Raw genomic sequence first — 23,320 nt, forward strand, 5'->3', positions numbered from 1 at the left:
GTCAACCTCATTAAGCCTGGGGGGTGTGGTTTCAGTTGTGACATCACACAGGACAGCTCCTCCCACTCCACCCTTCACCCCCCATGTCCAGGCAGCTGTGACCTTGGTGTCCCTGTGGTGGGGGGTTGCAGGGCTTGGGGGGTTCCCGGCCGGACACGCTGTGACAGCGGCCACTGGGGACCCTCAGGGGAGAGCTGCTACCTCAGGTTTCTCCAGACTTCTCCATGGTTGCAGAGATGGTCTGATGGAGGGAAGGCTGAAATTCCCTTGTTGCCAGACTTCGTGAGGATTATCAGATCCTACCAGAGCCTCTGGTCCACAGAGCACCCATTCTGGGCTCCGTCCCTTATGTCAGGAGGCTGGGGCACAGTTCTGGGAGCCATCGGGGAGAGGGGCTGCTGGTGGGGAGACAGGAAATCAGGGACCATGATTGCAACGCTTCATTGTATAATTTCTAACAGGGTCTAATGTTATTTTGTTCCAAATAGTAAGGATTCGGGGTAACAGCAGGAGAAGGGAGCTTCCATCAAAGAGATGGGGTTTAGGAGATAAAAAGAATTTGGTTGGGCTCACATTGCAGGTTCTTAATCAGTATTTAGGAGAGTGAATGCCTCCAGTCTTCAGGGAATATCTTGTAGAAGAGGGACTAGGTCAGTGAGTATGCGCCTTCTGTGGACTATGGAAGGAAGCCAGGAAACCGAATTAGAGCACCTCAGATGAGACTAGGCTCAAATCCCCTCTTCCCCTCTCCCAGTCACCCTGCAGTCCCTTTATTTCAATTTCCTATTTTCCTGGGAACCCTGCTGTGAAATCTTCTGTCACACCCTACATTCCTTTTTCTCAGAGCTTCTTGAGGTTGGGAAACCTGTCCCAATCTTCTGTGTGGCTGAGGATCCCTAGTAAGAATCCCTGAGGTCAGAAAGGGTGTATCTTTGGTTTGAGAAGGAAACCAGGAAAATGGAACTGTATCAAGTCTGCTCTGATGTAGCTCGGAGTAGAAGCCGGTTTGGCTGGGGAGATTTGCAAGGGAAACCATCGCCTGGGAATACATTGCTTTGTGTCTTCAGGTAGTGTGCTTTTGATGACCTTTTTGATAAGAGTGGGAGAGGTTGAAGAGCATCTCTGACTTAGTGAGCTAAAACCCAAATCACATTAATTGATTAATTAGGCTGAAGAGGCCTTAGATACGATCAAATTGGTCCCTTATCCTAAGTTAGAGAATTTCCCTGTGCCGACATTCAGGGCAGAGGAGTCAAGACTCCTAAGGTCAGTTTGTCTCTGTCTTACCTGGAGAAGGTAGCCCTTTGGCCCTGAGGCTTATCCTAAACCCTGAAGTTTGTAGAACATGCTATATTTATTTGGAATAATAATATGTGTGTACTGTAAGGAATAGTAGAATTTCAGAAAGTAGAAATGCCACCTTATAAGTAGGGTGTACATGACCTAACTCTCTAGATTTCGCCCGCCCCTTTCCCTTCTTTGTTCTCCAGATAGAAAACTATATTCCTTCAACTTCCGGGAGGGGAGGAATCGGAGCAGCTCTCTCTTCTCCCCTGCAGTGGCTGGCATTGGAATAACGACGCGCCTGGCTGTTTCTGATTCAAGTCCAACTCCAAGATTTGTTTCTTCCAACTCCTCAGGCTAGGTACATGGCCGGTGTTCAATTCATACCTGTTGATTAACTGAATTGTAATTGATGCTTTGCCTTTAATAAGGAACCTGGAGACCTTGTAGGCATTTTCCTTTGGTGTTTTACATGAGAATGTGTCTGGCCTTGTATTTGGAATAAGCATCCCCGCTGGATATAGACTCTGAGGCATGTGGTGAGGACACGATTTCTTGCCCCCGAAAGCGTATTGTGTGTAAGGTTCCAAGGTTCTCCTGAAACTTTTTTTTTTTCTGAGTTTAAGTTAAAGCGAATTAAATGCAGGCAGTCAAAAACATTGAAGCGTTCCTACCTTGCAGGCTTTTTTTTTTTTTTTTAAACCTGAAATTTTAGCCAATAATCTTAGGAAAAAGAATGTCACTAAAGTAGGGCACGCCGTCACCTCTGCTCTCCAGACAGACTATTGTTTGTTTCCTTAAGAGGTGACATTCGGTGTGGCCCAGGGTGGCTGTTGACAGCAGGATCCTTCAGGCCAGCAGGCTATTGTCTGACTTGTTTTGTCCAAAAGCAATTCTATCCCCGGGAAGACTGACAGCAAATAGACTTCTAGCAGAATAACAAGTGTGGGGCCGGTGACAGGCTGACATTCTTCAGAATTTTCTACAGTAAACCAGTCTATTGGCTCTACCTTGGGTTCTGCTCAACCTACAATAAAACATTTAGGAAGACTCCAGAAGCCCCCATCCTTGTCCAAATGAAGAAGAAACGCTTGATTTCAGGACTGGCAGTCGGTGAAAGCAATCCTCCCCCAAGCAATGCCTTTGTGAATTAAAGTGTGCATACAACAGCAGCTGATGTCCATTACGGAAATGGAAATGTGAAGAAATCAATTTGTTCCCGTTTAGAAAACATTTTCGCTTTAGATTTGCAAAATTAACCCTGGGAAATAAAGGCGGACTTTTTTTTTTTTTTTTTTTTTTCCCTTCAAGAGGTAGATGTGGCAGAGTGTTAGGTTATAAACCTAAGGAGAGAGAATTCATTGAATTGGATGGTGGTAAATAGCATTTATCTGAAGTTAATGAAATGTAAATTAATTGAAATCATATATATGTAAAAATCTATATGTATATGTGATTTCATATATATATGTGAAATATATATGAAGGCGTATCTATAGGAAATATCTATCTGGCTTCAAAGGAAGGAGGCAGGAGAGTATGGAATGAGGTATTGAATGAGGACAGCTTGCCCCTGGATGGGGAGAAGGAGCAGCTGGTAATGAAGGTCTTCTGTTTGCCACTGTGGATTAGGAATAGGGGCCGTCAGAAGGGAAGTGACTACCCTGTGTCTCTTTTCCATTTTCTGATGTTCTCTGTGAATGTTCGATGCAGCAAGAAGGTTCTGAGAGTCAGAGTCTTGGCAAGCTGGAGAATGAGTGGAGGAGCCCAGGGAATGTCTGGCATGGAAAGAAAGCAGAAATCATTGGTCATATCCTGTATCCCGCAGAATTCTTCTGAGGTGATGCATTTTTTTCTTCTTTTTCTTTTCGCTCCCGTCTTCTCTGCCTTCTCCTCCTCCTCCTCCTCCTTCTATAGAAAGCATTCATTTAAAAAATACAGGGGAAAGAAAGCAAAAAAGTAGAGATCTTTTAAAAAGGTCTCATCACCCAGATAAAAGCGCTGTTTGCTTTTTGTAAAGATGGGAGATGTGACAGCCTGTTTATATGCTGGGATTGATCCGGTAGGGAGGAGACATTGATGATGCACTGAGACCGCATCAGGCTCCCTGCTCAGCAGGGAGTCTGCTTCTCCCTCTGCCTTCCGCTCCCCCATGCTGTGCACAGTCTGACTCTCACTCTGACAAATAAAATCTTAAAAAATTATGCTCAACATTTTATCTAAAGACCCTGTGCATGATTTTAAATAATTCATAAGAGAGAATTTATGTAGATGTACAAATGAAAGGGTCGATAGATGGGTAGGTGGGTGGATGGGGGGGTGGACAGAGCTGATGGATAGGTTAAGGAACTCCTAGAGAATAAAAGTGATAAATATAATAGAAAGATATTAGATGCCACAAGTGACAGCTGAGTCCTCCAATTTCTGATTCCTAGGATGTAAAACCTATCAATCCAGGAAGAAAGCATTTAAAGCAGCTGGCTCATCTTCTGTTTCTATCCCAGTTACTCAAAGGGAAGAAGACAGCTGACCCAGACTAATCTGCTTATAGCTGCTGATGACCATCTTCCTGGTGGATAGGCTAACACCATTTACTAGGAGGAAGAGAGTCCTTACTTACACAATGCTCTTAGCAGGAAGTCTTGGGATTAGGATTGTGGAAGGCAGACTAATGCTCCCCCCAAAGATGTCCACACCCTTATGCGTGAAGATCAACTTTACTTTGCTGGGGAACTGGTCCAGAATCCCTTTTTACCTTAAGACGATATTCACACTCCCAGTCTCCTCCAAAGCGTGGTCTAAAGGATGGATCTCACCCTGACAACTACAGGACATCATGCTGGTTCCCTAAACTGAGAACATCATCCTAACAATTTGACGAGCAGGCAGTGACAGGCGCTCAAGATGCTGTAGGAAGACAGATATATGCAGAGGATTGGCAGCCACATCAGGAACGTTTGCAGGGACATTTGCAGGGACTCAATGGCTCAGGGCAATTCCTCTAAAGTAAAACACAAACTATCGTCCCTCAGGCCTCCTTATCACTAAGCAAGAGGCAGAGCGCGTAGTAGGACTCTTTGGATCTTGGAAGCGATATATGCTGGACTTTGGAAAACAAGTCCCACTTTTTTAATCAGAAACCAGGAGGCTGCCAGTTTCCTGTGGGGTCCAATTCAGAAGAAAGCTCTGCAGCATATCCAAGCTGTAGAACAGTGCCCTGTTCTCTTGGGTTGTATGAGCCAGCAGGTGTGACTGTATTGGAGACCTCTGGCTAGTGACCTTACTGCATAGTCTCTGGCCAGCCCCTGGGGTTCTAGAGCAGGTGCATGCCCTGAGAGCAGAGAATGACACACCTTTGGAGAAAGAGCTCCTGCAGGTCAGATAGACTCCAGTAGATGCTTGTAGTTCTGATCATTGTGACTTAGTTTATAAATGGAAGTTCGTGCCTCCTAATCCTTCAGTAAGGGACTTTGCAATTAAAACTTCGCTTATGGGTCCCAGGCTCCCTTTAAAATTAATTTAAATTATGAAGTATTTCAAACATGCTATCAAGTCAAAAGAAATAACATGCATAGCATATACTCATCATTGAGATTAAACAACCTGTTAAACTGTTGATATATTTATTCAATGTTCTTGTTCTCTTTTGTTTTTTACTTTGTAGGAAATAAGACAAGATGAATGGATCAAAATCCTAACCCCCACTTCCCATCTTCCTCCTATCCTGGAAGTGCTTTTTTTTTTTTTTTTTTTTAAATCTTTCGTGAGTATGTTTTTATGCTTTTATTACACATTTGTGTATTTATGGATACTGTCCTATTGCTACTTGCTTTCTGCATCTGACATCATGTGTTTGAGGGCCGTTCCTCTTGATTCATGCAACTCTTTCTCATTTTGGTAGCGGAAAAAATTTCATTGTGCAACTGAGTTGGTTTATCTGTCGTCTGGTTCCTTGGCAGATTTTTCCAGTTTTCCTATTTTATGTGTAATGAGCTCAAAGAAACATTTTCTTTGTAAATATATGTGAACATTTTTGTAGGATAGATGATAGGAGTAGATGTCGTGAAAAGAAGGGCCATCCGTACCCCAATGTTCATAGCAGCAATGACCACAGTCACCAAACTGTGGAAAAAGCCAAGATGCCCTTCAACGGACGAATGGATAAGGAAGATGTGGTCCATATACACTATGGGGTACTATGCCTCCATCAGAAAGGACGAATACCCAACTTTTGCAGCAACATGGACGGGACTGGAAGAGATGATGCTGAGTGAAATAAGTCAAGCAGAAAGAGTCAGTTATCATATGGTTTCAGTTACTTGTGGAGCATAAGGAATAACAGGGAGGACACTGGGAGATGGGAAGGAGAAGGGAGTTGGGGGAAATTGGAGGGGGAGACAAACCCTGAGAGACTGTGGACTCTGAGAAACAGTCTGAGGGTTTTGGAGGGGCAGGGCGGGGGATGAGCCTGGTGGTGGGTACTAAGGAGGGCATGTATTGTATGGAGCACGGGGTGTGCTGCATAAACAATGAATTCTGGGACACTGAAAAGAAATTAAAAAAAAAAAGATGATAGGTTTCTGGTCATTGTGATTGTCATTATGTATGTATATACATATCTATTTGTCTGTCTGTCTATCTTCTACATCTTTCTTCAAGTTGATTGGGTATTATCCAGTTCTTCTTTGAAGACGTTCAATCAATTTACATTCCACTCACAGCATGAAAGAGTTGCTGTTCCAGAGCTGGTAAGTAGTTGGTGCCAAACTAGATATAGTGGTGAAATAGGTCAACTTTGTCTACCAGTTGCTACCCTTTGGGAGAGTTCCCCCTTACTTGGAAGCTCCACTTCTGAGGTGCCCCAGAACTCTCAGGGCGTGACTTTAGGAGTTGTACCTCTTGAAAGATACATCAGTCACTAGGTTTATTAGACATTTTAATGTTTTGCCACTCTGATGGGTATAGGTTTTGTTTTACTTTGCTAATTTCTTTCATTTTAATAGCTGTATTGATTTTCAATGAATAGAATTTCTTTGTTTTTTAGGTGTGCCTGTGTGGCTCAGTGGGTTAAGCCTCTGCCTTCTGCTCGGGTCATGATCTCAGGGTCCTGGGATCAAGCCCTGCATTGGGCTCTCTGCTCAGCAGGGAGCTTGCTTTCCCCAAACCCCCGGCTGCCTGGCTCTCTGTCTACTTGTGATCTCTGTCCATCAAATAAAGAAATAAAATCTTTAAAAATATAAATTTAGAATTTCTTTTTTAAAGATTTTGTTTATTTATGAGAGAGAGAGATAAACAGACCCCCTGCTGAGCACAGAGCCTGATGTGGGACTCGAACCCAGGACCCTGGGATCATGACCTGAACCAAAGGCAGATGCTTAACTGACTGAGCCACCCAGGTGCCCTAGAATTTCCTAATCATTTCTTTTATATATTCATTGGCCATTTGGATGTTTTCTTTTGTGGTTTTCCAGTTGTTATTAATTTTACATTTTTCTCTTGGATTGTATGCCTTTTTTCATAAATATTTATTTGGCATATGTCTTATTAATGTCCTCTTCTAGTCTGAGGCTTGCCTTTTTAGTTCTTTGTGCCTTTTGTGATAAAGTGGTTCATTTCAGTGTAGTCCTATATACAATTTTCCTTATAGTTTTGGCTTTTTGTATTCTGCTTAAGAAATTAATTTTCATCCGGAAGTCATAAAGATATTCTCCAAATTTTAGAGATTGGCTTCTTATATTTAAGACATTGACCTACATGTGTGTGTTGGAGGCCTACTTTTGTGTTTCATTATATGAATTACCAAAATTTTCAGCACCACTTATGGAACAGTGTATTTTTTTCACTGTTTGATTTGTTTTATCTACTCTGTCACCTGCCAGCTCCCTTCTGTATGTGGGCTCCCTGAGTGATTTTTTTCTTTTTTAAGATTTATTTGTTTATTTATCTGACAGATCACAAGTAGGCAGAGAGGCAGGCAGAAAGAGGAGGAAGCAGGCTCCCCGCTGAGCAGAGAGCCCGATGCGGGGCTCGATCCCAGGACCCTGAGATCATGACCTGAGCTGAAGGCAGAGGCTTTAACCCACTGAGCCACCGAGGCGCCCCCTCCCTGAGCCATTATTACATTGGTTCCATTATACTCTCCTAGTAAGTTGATACTTATAAAAAATGCTCACATAGTCTTTCCCTTAGAAACAATTTGGGCTATTCTTGGCCTACTGAGTGAGTATGGGGATCAAGTTTTGTGAAAAACCTGTTGAGACCTAGAAATATAGAGAAGAAGCTCGTCGGGGCCAGAGGGGAGGGGTGGGGAGTGGGGAAGGATGGGCAAAGTGGGTGAAGGGGAGTGGGAGGCACAGGCTTCCAGTTATGGAATGAAGAAGTCATGAGAATGAAAGGTAGCATAGGGGAGAGTCGGCGGGATGATGATGGCATTGTACGGAGACAGATGGCGGCCACGCTGGTGGTGAGCAGAGCGTGACGTGTGGGCATGTCGAATCATTATGTTATACACCGGAAACTAACAAAACATTATGTGTCAACTACACTTCCATTTGAAAAAAATCTGTTGAGAATTTGACTGAAATTATACTGAAAATATTAATAGATTTTTCTAGTGTCAGTGGGCCCTTACTTTCCTGGACAAGCCCTGTTTCAATGTGTTCTGTGATTACTTTCAGTATTGCTGGGTGCCGTCTCCTGATGTCTTCTATAGGATATTTGCTTCTGTTTTCGCAAGAGACATTAACCTTTTCTTTACCCTGGCCTGATTTGGGGGATGAAGGTAAGAAGAGTCTCCTGAGGTGAGTTGCAGAGGTCTTCTTCTTGTCCCATTGTCTAGAACAAGGGTTGGCAAACTGTGGAGTGCTCACTGAGTTCAGTCCGCTGCCTGCTTTATAAACAAACTTTGGTTGGAACACAGTTTTGCCCATTGATCGACGTGTGTGTTGTTTGTGGTAGCTGTCATGCCGTAGCTCGTCATTGCATTGGAAACACTATTGCCTGTATGTGAAGACAGGAAAACGGTGAACTCATTATAAGTGGGGGAAGGAATCATAAATAAAAAACCCAAATTGGTGGAAAAAAAAAATAGAGAACACCCATGGTTCCAAAAGCTAATTCTTGAAAAGTATTGATGAAAAAGATGAACTTCTAGCAAGATTATCCACAAATATGAGAAAATAAATGCCAGTAAGAATGGAAAACCGGACATAAAAATGAATGCTACAGTTCAGGGCTCAGGGCTCTCAGTAGAGCACAAATAATGCTATTTCAATCAAATGTGAAAACTTGGATGAAATACTTCATTGAGAAAGTAAAAATTGATGAAAGACTTTTTTTTTTTTTAAATAGATTTATTTATTTATTTTAGAGAGAGAGGGCACACGTGAGAGCGGGGAGGAGGAGCAGAAGTAGAGGGACAGAGAGCCCCAGGCAGACTCTATGTCAAGTGTGAAGCCCGATGGCAGGACTTGATCCCACAACCCTGAGATCATGACCTGAGGCAAAACCAAGTGTTGCCCACTTAACTGAATCAGAATTGGTTTTGACTCCAGAATGGACAGGGCCGGGACACCTGGGTGGCCCAGTGGGTTAAGCTTCTGCCTTCAGCTTAGGTCATGGTCTCAGGGTCCTGGGATCGAGCCCCACATCAGGCTCTCTGCTCAGCAGGGAGCCTGCTTCTCCTTCTCTCTCTGCCCGCCTCTCTGCCTGCTTGTGATTTCTCTGTCTGTGTCAAATAAATAAACAAAATCTTAAAAAAAAAAAAAAAGAATGGACAGGACATCTAATAGATATATAATCATCATGAAACTGTGGTTAAAAATCGAAACACACACACACACACATACCCTATATACACACATATACATCCCAAGCCCACTAGGACCAGATCATTTTATAAGCAAGAGCTATCACATTTCAGAAACAGTCTCACATAATATGTTCTGGACTAGGGGTTGAAAAATTAAGAGTATCATTATACAATTACTCTTTTTAGAAATTACTATAATTAATTTCTTGGGCCCTAGGGATAGTGTCAGATTAAGTCTGAGCCTGTACAAGGGCACAGGCTTGGGGTTACAACTCTTGTGAAGACTTCCCTTCCCTTAGTCTATCAGACTCCAGGATGATGTAGACTGTCTTCTCACCACCGTGTGATACTCAGTAGATGATTTCAAGCCCATCTTTTCACTAAGGCTGCAGGTCTTTGAAGACCTTGTTTCTAGCACTTTGCTTTACTCAGGCTCAAGATCTCATCTCTTAGCTCAGAGGAAGGGCCCAGGCCCCTTGTGGCTGAGGCATTCATCCTTTTCCCTCACTTAGGGCATCTGCCACACCAGCTCAAAGACCCTAACAGTTGTGATTCTGGGTCTTTCTTTAGTTTTGGAAACCAGGAAATAACCATTACAGACTAAATTTTGTTCTCCTCCATCCCCCCAAATTCATATGTTGAAGTCCGAGTACCCTAATCCTTAGAACAGGATTGTATTTTGGGACGGGATCTTTAAAAATGTAAGTAAGTTAAAATGAGTGCCATTAGGGTGACCCTCATTCAGTATGGCTGTATCTGTAGAAGAAGAGGAAATTTGGGGATGCCGGGGTGGCTCAGTTGGTTAAGCATCTGCCTTCGGCTTAGGTCATGATCCCAGGGTCCTGGGATGGAGTCCTGCATTGGGCTTCCTGCTCAGCGGGGAGCCTAATTCTCTTTCTGCCTGCCACTTCCCCTGCTTGTGCTCTCTCTCTCTCTCTCTCTCGGCGTCAAATAAACAAACAAAATCTTAAAAAAAAAAAAAAGGAAGAAGAAGAGGAAATCTAGACACACACACATACAGAGAAAAGACTGTATGAGGACACAGTGGGAAGACAGCATCCACAAGGCAAGGGGATAAGCTCCAGAAGGAACCAGCTCTACCGATGTCTTAGTCTTGGACTTTGAGACTCCAGGACTGGTAGACAATACATTTCCTCTGCTTACGCCACCTCATCCATGGTTCTTTGCAATGGCAGCCCCAGTAAACAGGTGCCCTCCCTTTTCCCCGTGAGCCCCACTTTGCATTTAACACCATGGTTTGTGAATTCTAGGGAGCATTTCTAATTGTAGCTGGGAGGATTTTCAGGTTGGCCAGGAAACATACCATGGGAATGTAGGTCCCACGCTCCTTTCAAGGAGCCATACTGTGCCCTCTGGACTCTGCCAGTCTTCATGAAAGGTAGTGCCCGGTGTCTGTCGGTGAACACCACACCAGAGGTCAAGAGCCCTACCTAGGCTTTCAGCAGGGCTTTCCACTTTTAGGCTCTTCTCTGTGCAAGAGTGGTCTTCCATTGGACCTCACGCTTCACCCCCCCAGACGCCCCTCCACAGCTTACTGAGCTGCCTTTCAGCAGGCCGTCACCCCACTTTTCCCCCTGAGCAGCTCCCCCCGTGTGCCTGTTGCCTTTGCGTTCTGCAAAGCATCTCACGCAAAAAAGCCTTGTGGGCCTAAAATCAGTGTAAAGGTATTTTTTTTTTTTTTTTTTTTTAAAGATGAAATCCAAGTTCCTGTAGAACACTGGATCCTGGTAACTTTCCAGCAGCGAGCCAGAAGCTCACTGATCCCATCTAAGGCGCCCACCGTCCCGAGAGGAAATGGAAGGTGCCCAAGCCCCGATGCCAAGACACACACACACATTTTGTCTTTTCTGAACCAATTAGGTTTGGACTTTACTCCACCGGCAATGGAGAGGTTTTATCCCCTTCAGCTGACAGACAAGGACACTCAGACTCAGGGACGGGAAGAGATCTGGCTGGGATTCCTCGGGGAGCAGAGTCACAACAGAGCTGGGACTAGGATGGGGCCCCTGAATCAGACTGTGTGTTTTTACCATGTTCGGAGCTGGGCGAGTATCTAAGTGGTTTTGGAAGAGCCCAAACTGGCTTCATTCAGCTCAGACCAGAGGCAGAGGAGAGAGAGGTCATAGTTAAATACAGGGTTGTGAGCATTCCAGACGAGGGGTAAAACTGACCGTCGCGTAGATCAGGATGTTGAAGCTGAAAACAGTATTTTAGAAATAACGACATAGCCATCGAGATAGGTCAGGTGCGTGGTTAACAGCTGGGCCACAGATGCAAGGATGGTGGAAATATATGGAGAGTCCTTAACCCCAGCAGATGTAGGTAGAGTAGAACAAGTGTCCTATTCTTTGCAAAATATGGAGCTCAGAAACGTCATGTTCTTTGTATGCATTTGAGGAAAAAACCTAAGTAGTGTTACATGGTTATCAGAAAAAAAAATGCTGCCAAGGTGCCAAATTTGGTCAAAGAATTCGGGATTCTGTGGAACTATCACACCCTACCCATCCCCTGCTATCCCCCACACCCCTACGCACATACGGTGTAGAAAATGATTATTCTGTAACTCACTGGAAATCTGGATATACTCAGAGAATAAAGGAGTGTGGGGTTGATTCTATTCAAACGGGTAAAAATAATCCGCGTGTGTTCAAGAAACTCTCTGGGTGTGACCACCTCTGTTGCTGCTGATTATTTAAAGTCAACGTTGCAGATTGGCTTTGCTCTGCCCGGGCCCCTCCTAACCTTGGCAGGGCCCCTCCTAACCTTGGCAGGGCCCAAGGTGGAAGTGGAAAGGGAGGCCTAATACCATATTTTAAAAAGTTAGAATTTACCAATTAAGCCAGCTGTGGAAAGTGTGGAGTGTGTTCTACCGTTCTACCCTGGTATGAAGGTAGGAGCCAGGTTCCGTGTTGAATTGTGAGACTCTGGGGAGTCGGATGAGGCCCTTCATCCATGGCTCCTGGCTCCCCAGCATTGAGCCTAGCCCCTAGCCCATGCCCCATATTGTCCCGTCTCCAACCCCATCCTTTGTTGGGGACGGTTGTCTCACACACACATATGGACACCCAGTCTGTGATCTAAGCACTGTCCTCAAAGGCACTCTTGGAACGCCACTTAGGCTGAGAGGTGTATTTGGGGGCATGGTTTCCCCTTAGGGGGACAGTCTGAGAAAGAGGTCTATGCAGTCCCTGGAAGCAGGTTCGGGGAGAAGGATCTCTGGATCCAGTGGAAGAAGAACATAGTCTTGGAGGAAGGGAACATAAGGCTTTGGCACCTGTCCTTGGCCATGGCTTCCTAGCCCTGAGGAAGGGCAGGGCCAGTGCATGGAGTCCCTCTGGCCTGGACCTTTGCTGATGCTGGCTTTGCCTCCTCACTCTCCACTGTCTGGTTCTGTAAGACTTGGTTCTTGGACGGGGAGACGGGACCACTTGGCAGGGCTGTGAGTTGAATGGGAATCATGGCAACGCTGACAGCCTGCTGTTACAACTAAGCCTCTCTTTTGTTTCTAAGGATCATGAAGGAGGTTGAAGGGAGGGAGAAAATGGATTGACGACATTGACATTGACATGTTGCTGCTTCTGATTGCATGGTCTCTTCTCTTTCTTTCTTTTTTTTTTTTAAAGATTTTATTTGATTTTTATTTGACAGACAGAGATCACAAGTAGGCAGAGAGGCAGGCAGAGAGAGGGGGGGAAGCAGGTTCCCTGCTGAGCAGAGAACCCGATGTGGGGCTTGATCCCAGGACCTTGGGATCATGACCTGAGCCGAAAGCAGAGGCTTTAACCCACTGAGCCACCCAGGCGCCCCTCTCTTCTCTTTCTGATATAGGTTCTCTGTGGTTAAACCAGTGCACTGGACAGCATCCTTCCAGGGTCTTCTTACTGTGTTTCATCTCACCTAGCTACCTGGCCCAGTGACTTCCTTCAGCTGCTAAATCCTCACCTTTGACGTGTCCCCCGATGCTCCCCCCATCTGCATTTTCTGTGACCTTTGCATTTCCTTTGGGGATCTTTTGATCACAGACATAGCTGCCATCCTCTTGGGCTATGTGCTGTTCTACCCTTCTTTTGTGCAGAGAAGTCCCTGGACTTCCTTCTACAGCCTCACACCCCAGCTCTGGATGGCCCCACATGGTCCCACTAGTTCTTAAAGGCTTTTTACTTTTTTTTATTTGACCGAGAGAGAGCGGGAGAGAGAGAGAACACAAGCAGGAGAGGGAGCAGCAGAAGGAGAGGGAGAGGCAGACTCCCCGCTGAGCAGGGAGCCTGACACAGGGCTCGATCCCAGGACCTGAGCCGAATGCAGACGCTTAGCTGACTGAGCCACCCAGGTGCCCCCGGTCCCACTAGTTCAAACCAGCTTTTAGTTTGGGTTCAGTCTCCCGGCTGAAGCATAACATATGCATTTAGAGATGTAGACACATACATACACATGCAGAAAAAGACGTTGGAAATCATCTCTAAGATTATTTAAGCATCCTTTGGCCCAGATTTCCAGTTTATAGAACAGGAACGTGAGCCCCATCGATGTGTTGTGAAACGTCACACAGCACGCCAGGGACATAGCTGGGACCCACAGCCAGGCCTTCTGACCCCTTCTCCACTGCCTTCCCCGCAGGTGACATCCCCATCATGTAGATTTTCCGTCTCTCTGCCAACTTATAATTCCTAGAACTAACCAAATATCAGAAAATCCATTTCAAGCACTGTACTTCTTGTCTGTTCCCTTCCTCCCTCCCTCCGTTCCTTCCTTCCTTTTTAAAATATTAATTTATTTATTTGGGGGTGTATGTGAAGGGGGAGGGGCAGAGGGAGGAGCAAGGACCCTGAGATCATCACCTGAGCCAAAGGCAGATGCTCAAGCGACTGAGCCACCCAGGCGCCCCATCTTCTTCTTCTTCTTTTTTTTAAATTTGTTCAGGTTTCTCTTCTTATGGTATCTTCTGGTCTACGCACACTAAAACAGATATGTGACTTGGTTCACATTCGGTTCTCTCTCCTCCTAATATCGACCTTCTGAGAAGAAAAGAAGATAACGTTCTTTTTTTTTTTTTTCAATTTCAGAAGCCAATCTGTGAATCTAGGATGGGGATGTAATGGTAACCGTAGGATAATCAAGCTGTTTGCTTCTCATTGACACCAGAAGCTGGGAACACAGTGAAAAGGTGAATAGATGCTTAGTCTTTGAATGCATTCCCCAACAAGCTAATCAATCGCATCAAGGCTGCCTAAGGTCAAGGTTATTTCTTGCGTGTTTCCTAACCCAGCATTGCAACACCGGTACACACGTGTGCACATGTGTGAACCATATAGAAATGATTTATAATCTTTTTCTGAATAGCCTTGCAGAATATCTTGCAGAAGAATTCTGTGTTCTAGGGCAGAGAGAGCCATTCACTGCATGTGGGTAGTAGTTTCTAGCCTAATTCAGTTCCGCGCGCGCGCGCGTGTGTGTGTGTGTGTGAAAGTTGAGATATTGGAAAAGGTACAGAACTTAATATGTCATTTATTCAAACCAGCCAATTAGGAAAGATTTTGTTCCTTGCCTCCCATGTGACTCGGTGTTGTCCCTATTCTGTGAACTTTGTCAGATTTGTTTTTGCCCTCCTGGGGGTTGCAGTCTGGTTCATTCACGTCTGAGTCTCCTTTTGCTGATACATCATAGGCATTGAAGAAATAAAATCGGTAAATAAACACGTGAAAAATTCAGTTAATAAACCTAGTCCATGGCTAAGATGAAATATTTACTGTCAACGCTGTATATCACTTGGTAAACTCATTAGTGAGGCAGTCACTGTAAAGAGAATTAATGTAATTTCCAAATTTAGAGAGAGTGTGAGTGGAAGAATGAAGACAGGCTCATTTTCCCTTTACTCTTTATATAATCCTGGGAAAATGGAGTGGAAAAATCATTCCTGCTCTAAATCTCATTTCAAAGGTTGTAGGTTGCATGGGTTCATAATTAGCGTCTTTGTAGAACTTGACAAAGTATTGGACACATGATGGGGGGACTGCAGTCCATTCTCGGCACAACGTCTGTTCAATAGATCTTCGTGCCTTGTTGCTCTCATCAAAGCGAATGCTGACATTTACTGAGCACCGGTGTATATGACATATAGCATTTAATGTAATCGCAGTAACCCCATTGGGGTGTGGGTGGGTGGGGGGGGATGCAATTTAAGTTGTGTCAGACCGCATAACTGAAGAGCGAAAGATCCAGTACTTAGGACTTGATCTTCCCGCTGAGGGCATGCTTCATGCATCAAATAGTCCCACTTCTTTAGAAGTCTGAGTTGAATGATGCTCTTGGTCGTCTAATAACACTCTTAACTTCATTTTTTTTTTCAGTATAGATACAAATTTTATTTAATTAAAAAGTGGGGTAATCACATTCATCTACAAAAACAATTGATTGTATTATTTATACAAGTATAAAAAGCCTAACTTTTTAAAGAGACTCATGACCCCAAGATTAAAAGGTGAACCCTGTAATGACTGAAACAGCCAGCTGCCCCAGAATTACATTATTTTTTTTCTTTTTTTTAATTTTTAATTTTTTATAAACATATATTTTTATCCCCAGGGGTATAGGTCTGTGAATCGCCAGGTTTACACACTTCACAGCACTCACCAAAGCACTTACCCTCCCAAATGTCCATAACCCCACCCCCTTCTCCCAACCCCCCTCCCCCCAGCAACCCTCAGTTTGTTTTGTGAGATTAAGAGTCACTTATGGTTTGTCTCCCTCCCAATCCCATCTTGTTTCATTTATTCTTCTCCTACCCACTTAACTTCATTTTATTCCTCTGTTGATACTCGTTTCATTTCAACAGAACCTTCTATTGGGTCTTCATTGGAAAGGAGAAAAAAAACTGGGTATAGTTTTTTCCCCCATAGTGTTCAAAATCCTTGAAATGTTCTTAAGACCAAACAGTTTTCATTAAAGGCCATCTTCTGGAAACTTCTGAGAGTTCCATGCTAGGAAAAGAGCTTAGCCTTGAAATAGGACTGTGTCATGCATTTTTAGTCAAACAGAGGCCCCTAAGTGCCTGGTGATAAACACAGGTAATCATAACAGTGAGAATACCGAACTTTCTACCAGGCATTATACTCTGCATTTTATGTCAGTAACAATTAGAGCAACATTGTTTGAATATGTATTAGGTGAAGGATACTGTGTTTTGCATACATTATCTTCTACTTCTTTTTCAGAGTATTTCAGGGAAATAGAAATACATTATTTCCAAAAGAAAAGAAATATATTATCTCCATTTTACATAGGAGAAAATTGATCTTCACGGAGGTCGAGTTGCCTAAAATCACATGGCTGGTTAGGATCGAGCTTAGAATTGATTTTTTAATGACGTGATTTTTCAAAAACTGGAATATTGCAACAGATACCCCTGGAAGTGTCTTCTAAAAAGGAAGGAAATGTCCTCTTGAATGCTCTTTACCAGAATGAAAGCTGAGAAATGAGCCCCCCTCCTTCCCAGGTAATTTCTGAGCATGCTTCCCATGTGAGAAGCTCTCTGCCTGAGAAGGGCCTGGGAGGGTACTCTGACACCACATTGCTCTAAAGGAGTTTACTGAATGTTCGGTAGAGGTCGGAGAAGCCCACAATAACAACGTTCCACATAGATGGGACCCAGGGGGGAGCTGAGACAGAACACAAGGGTCTTACTCAACTTTGTACCACTCACTGGCATCCCGCAGAAGAGGAATTAAAACAGTTTTGGTTTTTTTGTGTGTGGGTGAAACAAAATGGCAAAAGCTTTGCCCACCGGCTTCGGATGCTTATTAAACATTTTTCTGGATGAATAAAAAGAGTGCTAAAAGCTTGACGAGCCAGCCTTGGGAAAAGGAAATGGGAACAGGCGGGAAGAAAGGAGGTAGAATGGTGGGAAATGGTGGTGGAGGGAACAGCTACCTGTCCCACTGTTCTATTTTTTGAAGTTTTAAAAAACGATTTTATTATTTATTTATTTGAGAGAGAGAGAATGAGAGAGAGCATTAGAGGGGAGAGGTCAGAGGGAGAAGCAGGCTCCCCACTTAGCAGGAAGCCCGATGCAAGACTCCATCCTAGGACTGTAGGATCATGACCAGAGCCGGAGACAGCCCCTCAACTCACTGAGCCACCCAGGCTCCCTCCCCCACCTTTTTTTTAAAGTGGGCTCCATGCCCAGCATGGAGGGCTTGAACTCACAACCCTGAGATCAAGAGATGTACATTCCACCCACTGAGCCAGCCTGAGGCCCCTCTGTTGGGCCCATTTTAGAAGCAACAAAGATAACAGGAAACAGTCCCTGTTTTCTCAGAAGCGCCCAGTTCCTGTGAGCAGGAGGTGGCAGCCCTTAGCATCTCCCACAGTAACCCTAAAGCATGACTTAACCGGAAACTGAAGATGTTCACGATTGACCTACAGTTGCCTTGGCTACTTTTTGTTTCTTTTTCATCTGACTAACAAATAACAACTTATATAGATCTAATTCTCTTCTTGATCCTCTGTAAATCAAACTGAGAACTTTAAGGATGGCGATAAAGAGGAGATTGAGTTTTGAGTCTTTAGTTCGCTACCTTAAGTTCTGAGAGGCGTGGGCAAGCAGCATGTTGTTTTGGGTGGAGTCCTCTGTACGCCTGGAAGTTGGGTTGACATAATTAAGCTCGCACATATGTGCGTAAGTGTGTATATAAATATATCTCAATTCTCTCTTGTGTCTAACCAGCTATCAATATGCTTTATATATAGATAGATTTGGGGAGTTCCCAAGGCTTATTGATTCTAAGTTCTATAACATCCAAGTTAGTGCTATAAATTACTTTGCCTCATCTATATGTAAAAATTTTCCACTTCAGAAGGTTAACATTTTGCCCACTTCTCTGCACAAAAACCACTCTGTTAGTGATGTTCAGGGCTTTTCGAAGATGGCCAAGCCAGTTCTTACGATAGGGTCAATGACCAGTGATCGAGCTTTGACTATTTATTTCATTAAATTCTGTCCTCATTTCGCACTGAAAAAACATACCCTTTGGGGGTTAAGGTCTTTACTGATAGCAGCAGCATTGTAATGGTGTGGACATGTCACTTGTGCTACAAGGTCTCTGTGTTGCGGTTACTGTGGGTGAGGTTTGAGGAGGAATTTCCCATCCTTACCAGTCAAAACCCACTGTTTCCTCTAAACAGGAGCGTAGCATCAGGACTGATCTCTGATAGCATAGGCTGTCAGCCTGCACAGTTTGGGTGTCATTCTCAAGAAAGAGAGTACACAGGGTGTCTGGGTGGCTCAGTCCATTGAACATCTGACTCTTGATTTCGGCTCAGGTCATGATCTCGCTGTCATGGGATCAAGCCCCATATTGGGGTTCACCTTCAGATTCTTTCTCCCTCCCCCCTCCTCCTCCTGACTAACACGCATGTGCTCTCTCTCTCAAATAAATACATAAGTGAACAAATAAAAGGGAGTACATAATTATCTTAATTTTGTAACCAGAAAAGCTTATGAGCATACGAACATCTTGCCAATGCCGGGGAGGAAGATTTTCCTCTGGCTTTCAAGATCCTTCCAGCTGGAGTTTGATTCAAAGTGGTGTGAGATTAACAGGAAAAAAATCAAATTTAATAGTATACATACATAGGTATGAGGAATCCACACAGATGTGCAAATGCCAAAGATTCGAAACATGATGCTTAGGAAAGGGGCAGCGACCTGGGGATATGAACGGGAGAAAGGGAAGAAGGACCATTAACAGGAAGGCTAGAAGAGATATTTGGATAATGTAGATACGTTTCTCCTATAAAGGCGGGGGGGTCCTCTGTTAATAGCTCTCTTTCTGGTATAAGCAGGCAGTTGTGGGGAAGGTAAACAGTTTTTCCTTGAATCTGCTGGGTTTTGATTGCTTTTAACTCAGAATAATGTTCACGCCTCTGGGGCCCATGGTGGGGTGGCCTGCCCTTAGCCCCTACACTAGGAACTTTCTTTCACAGAAGGGACTGTGAATGTGAGAGCTTAGGCCTCATTAGTATCACGGTCCATTCGCCTCTGCTTGGTGCTTGTCATACTACCTTCAAAATGCCTTTTCCTATTTCTCTTGCTCCCACTTAACTCTGAGTCCTTGGGGGCAGAGGCCATGTCTTTTTAATCTTTGTATATTTAAGATGTTTTTTAAAAAAATGCTTGTTAAGCTGAACTGAACTGGAAAATGCATTAGGAACTGGCAGCCTTGATGTGCTCCCACCTTGTCCTGCAGAAACTGGGTCAAAAGAGCTTTAATAACATGAAGGAATCCTCACTCATTAGCCTTATGGCGTTTCTCCCCTTGACAAATTAGGGCATGATCTTTCTCCGCCAAGTGTCACGGGTAAAAATATAACAGTGATTACTGTCATAGCAGTGGTTCACAGTAAGGTAGAAGTCAGACTTGAAGGAGGCTTGCAGAGTAATTGTTTTACATACAAGGAATAACTGTGGGTTGACCCATATTGGTGAAGTTATTAGGAGTGGGACAGAAGAGAGAGAAGGAAGTGTTTTACGAGGAGCTGGTGTTTGCTTGTGTGTGTATTAGTTATCTCTTAGTGGAAGCCTGAAAACCCAGTGGATTTCTGGAGACCAAGCAGCCAGTCCGAGTCAAAACAGGCATGGAGGTCTGCTGCATATCAAAGGCTTTTCCTCCCAACAGGTTTGATAAATTGAGATCACTTCCTGGGCTTTTGGATTTTGATCCATGGAAGGGTAACCTAGATGAGAAGTCTTAAAGGTAGAAGGAATTTTTTTTTTTTTACTTCAGAAAAATTAAACTGGCTCTATGTCAAGGTTAGAAGTGCTCTAACCCCACCGGCCATTTACATCTGTGTTTCATTTTCTTTTAAATTTAAGTTTTAGGTAGTTAATGCATAGTGCAATATGGGTGTCTGGAGTAGAAGTCAGTGTTTCATCACTTTCATACCACACCCAAGGCTTATCACAAGTGCTCTCCTAAGGCCCATTCCCCATCTAGCCCATCCCCACCCACCTCCCTCCAATCTTCAGTTGTTCTCTATCATCAAGAGTCTCTTATGGTTTGTCTCCTTTTTGTCTTTTCCCATTTCCCGTATGTTCATCTGTTTTCTTTCTTAAGTTCCACATATGAGTGAAATCCCATGGTATTTGTCTTTCTCGGACTGACTTACTTCACTTAGCATAATACACTCTAGCTCTATCCACGTTACTACAAATGGCAAGATTTCATGTTTTTGATGGCTGAGTAATATTCCATTGTATATATATATATACCACGTCTCCTTTATCATTCCTCAGTCGTACATCTCTGCTTATTGGTTGATTGATCAACAGTTTATTGAGGGTAGAGGATGGGAGGGAAATCAAGTGTGCCAATTAAAACTGTGAGGCTGTTTAAAAAGATTCTGGGAATGAAACTTCCTGAAGATATTCTGGTACAACCATGAAGGGGACAATGATTTCCATGTAAATAAAACTAATGTGGACTCCTGGCAAAAGATGAAGCTAAACTGAATTTTGTAAGAGGGTTTGTGGTTTGCGATCTGCATATGTATGTAAATAATCGAAAAGTGAAATCTCATGTTCTATCATATTTTTAAAGTCTTAATATCAGATGTAATGTACAGTATTCCCTTTTAATTTGGAACTCTTTCTTCTTCATATCCTGACTTCTGATTTAGTGATTTAGATCCTTGATCTGATTTAGTGATCCAAGAACACACAGATGTGGTGGAAGTGATTTTACAGAAGGAAGTATGGTTGGAGGGCATCGGGAAGGGAAAAACTTTTTCTACCCTCTTAGCTTTGGTGACTGGGGCATGCTAATTAAATTAACAAAAAGATGGGTTAACAGAAGAAAAGGTGTACAAAGTTTATTTGATGTTTCTATTTTGATGTTTATGTGTATGGAGGGCTTATTAGTAAGAAATGAAGATCTGGAAAGGGTGGCTGGATTCAAGGGCTTATCCACACATTTTAACAAAGGGTGATAAATCTGTGAAGTGACAAGAAAAAGGAAAAGGTTTTTGGGCTTCTGGGGGCAGTAGATTGTGGGGATAGGAATAGAAAGAATGGAAGATAAGGGTAATTTTACTAAAGTATGATTGTGCAGACCCATGTCAGTGCTGACTTTCTAAGATGTAGAGGAAGGAGTCCTGCCTAGGGATCAGGAGGTGTGGGCTGGGGCCATGGTTCTTATTCTAGGCTTGTAACAAGGAAAATAACTTTTCTTGGTGTGTGTGTCAGTGGTGGAGGGGGTGGGGTGCTGGGTCAGAATAGATTATCATCCTCCAAAGTATGTTCTATAGATTCTTTCAAAATATGAGTCCTTGGACAATGCAGCAAGAAACATCCCTTTCTTGGAAATTCACGGAGCACATAGCACTAAGAATTGCTACAGTAAAGAAATCTGCCAAATACTGTTTTATCCAGGATTGCCAAAAAGTGTTTGACCATAGAAAAACCTTCTGTTACTACTTTTGTTATTCTTTCAAAATAGCAGCTTTTAATTACTCCTGAAATTATAGTTCCATAAGAAATACTTTGGGGGCACCAGGGTGGCTCAGTCAGTTAAGCATCTGCCTTCAGCTCGGGTCATGATCGTGGGGTCCTGGGTTTGTGAACCAAGTAGGGCTCCCTGCTCAGCATGGAGTCTGCTTCTCCGTCTCCCTCTGCCCCTTTCCCCTTCCCTCACCTTGTTCTCTAGAGCGAGTGCTCGAGCATGGGTTCTTGCTCTCAAATAAATAAATAAAATCTTAAAGAAAATACTTTGGAAAAATGTGAGCTTAATGATCTCTAAAATACCTTGCTGGCCTTACCCTTAATATTTTTAAAACTTATTTTACTTTAGGAAATAACGCATTTGTGCATAGCTAATATGTTGAGTATTCTACGGAAGGAGGCCAGTAAAGGTGCATTTGCTTTTTTAAAAAAGACAGAGACAGAAAAATATGTATACCTGAGAGAATACAGCAAAGACATGGTAATACAGGCGGAAAAATATAGGCAGAAAAGAAATTCAGCTGATAAGCAATAGGTATTACCATTAGTGTGTGGTGTGGGTGGTTGAGGGAGAGGTTTATGAGTGTTTCATTCGGGAGGTTTGTGAGATGTTAGTGAAAATACCCAGAGCCACCGGGGAGAGCTAACAAGTGAGGAAAAGGGGTAGGGTCTTCTCAGAAGACTATCTGTTACCTATATGATCTTTAATCTCAAAGAACTCAAGGAAGCCATACGATGAATGTTCCTGTATTAATAATCAGTGACGTCGAGTAGTTGTGTCTCATAGGGGATGTGTGGGAACACGCAGCAGTACGCTGCTGGATGGGGAGCCCTAATGAGTTTAATGATATATAATCTGCTTGGAGAGAATATTTTTGAGTTTTAGTGGAGAACCCATCTTGAGCCCAGGCATGGCCCCATCATTGGTGGGGCCCTTTGCATTTTGCACCAGGGCACAATGAAGAGGTGGTGATGGGGGTGTGGGGGAGGGGGTGGAGGGGTGGGAGTCTCTCTTTAAAAAAAACAACAACAAGAAAAAGTGTCATTTAAGTGCTGGCATGGAATAAAGAGATGAAGAAAAGAAAGTTCCAAGCAAAGAAATAAAAATGAAAAACTGAACCGAACCAGCTTGAATTTTATCGTTGGTCTTTATATTGCGCCATGGCGGCTTTCAACACAGATCGGGCGCGTTTAATTTTTCCAACTCATCAGGAGCCTTTAAGTCAGTCGCCGCGGTGGCACCATTTGTGTTTTGCAGCTCAGTCATATATACGGATAAAGAGAATTGCTCCTGACATTTGGATGGGGTCTTAACCATTTACGGAGAACTTTCATGTGCCATTCCTCTGTATACAAATTAACATATTTTATGGAGGATCCAGTAGGGGCTCAGAGAATATATCACATGCTAACTAGTCTATCAAGACAGAGACTCTAATTTTGGCTTCTAATATATTGAGGCTCTATCTATATCCTTTAAATTATATTGCTGTTGTAAAAACGTCAGAATCTATAAAATGGCAGTTTTCCTTTGTTCATGCTTAATCAGATCCTTTTTTCTAGCAGGCGGCTTTGGGCTTTCCTCCCCCAAGAAGGAGCGCTGGAGTGCGTTAGGGCGCTGTGCACCGAAGTTTCCATCTCCACCTCTCTCTAGCTGCAAAGGCTTGGACCAGTCACTTGGGGCTGAAAAGAGGGCCTAACTCCCCGGATTT

General features: G+C 43.5%; 1 long non-coding RNA gene across 2 annotated transcripts; it reads left to right on the forward strand.

Annotated features, from left to right (window-relative positions):
- Nucleotides 1-111: 111 nt before the first annotated feature.
- LOC116585556 lies at nucleotides 112-22,701 on the forward strand. 2 transcript variants are annotated; one of them, XR_004283685.1, is made up of 8 exons: nucleotides 112-206; nucleotides 1,491-1,862; nucleotides 4,949-5,047; nucleotides 5,944-6,032; nucleotides 7,962-8,065; nucleotides 14,179-14,279; nucleotides 22,561-22,586; nucleotides 22,660-22,701. It is a non-coding gene; the product is annotated as an uncharacterized LOC116585556 (long non-coding RNA). The 2 variants fall into 2 exon arrangements; XR_004283686.1 differs by lacking the exons at nucleotides 112-206; nucleotides 1,491-1,862 and adding an exon at nucleotides 2,777-3,124.
- Nucleotides 22,702-23,320: the final 619 nt, after the last annotated feature.

Source organism: Mustela erminea, chromosome 3 (genome assembly GCF_009829155.1).
Source record: "Mustela erminea isolate mMusErm1 chromosome 3, mMusErm1.Pri, whole genome shotgun sequence".
Classification (NCBI taxonomy): Eukaryota; Metazoa; Chordata; class Mammalia; order Carnivora; family Mustelidae; genus Mustela; species Mustela erminea.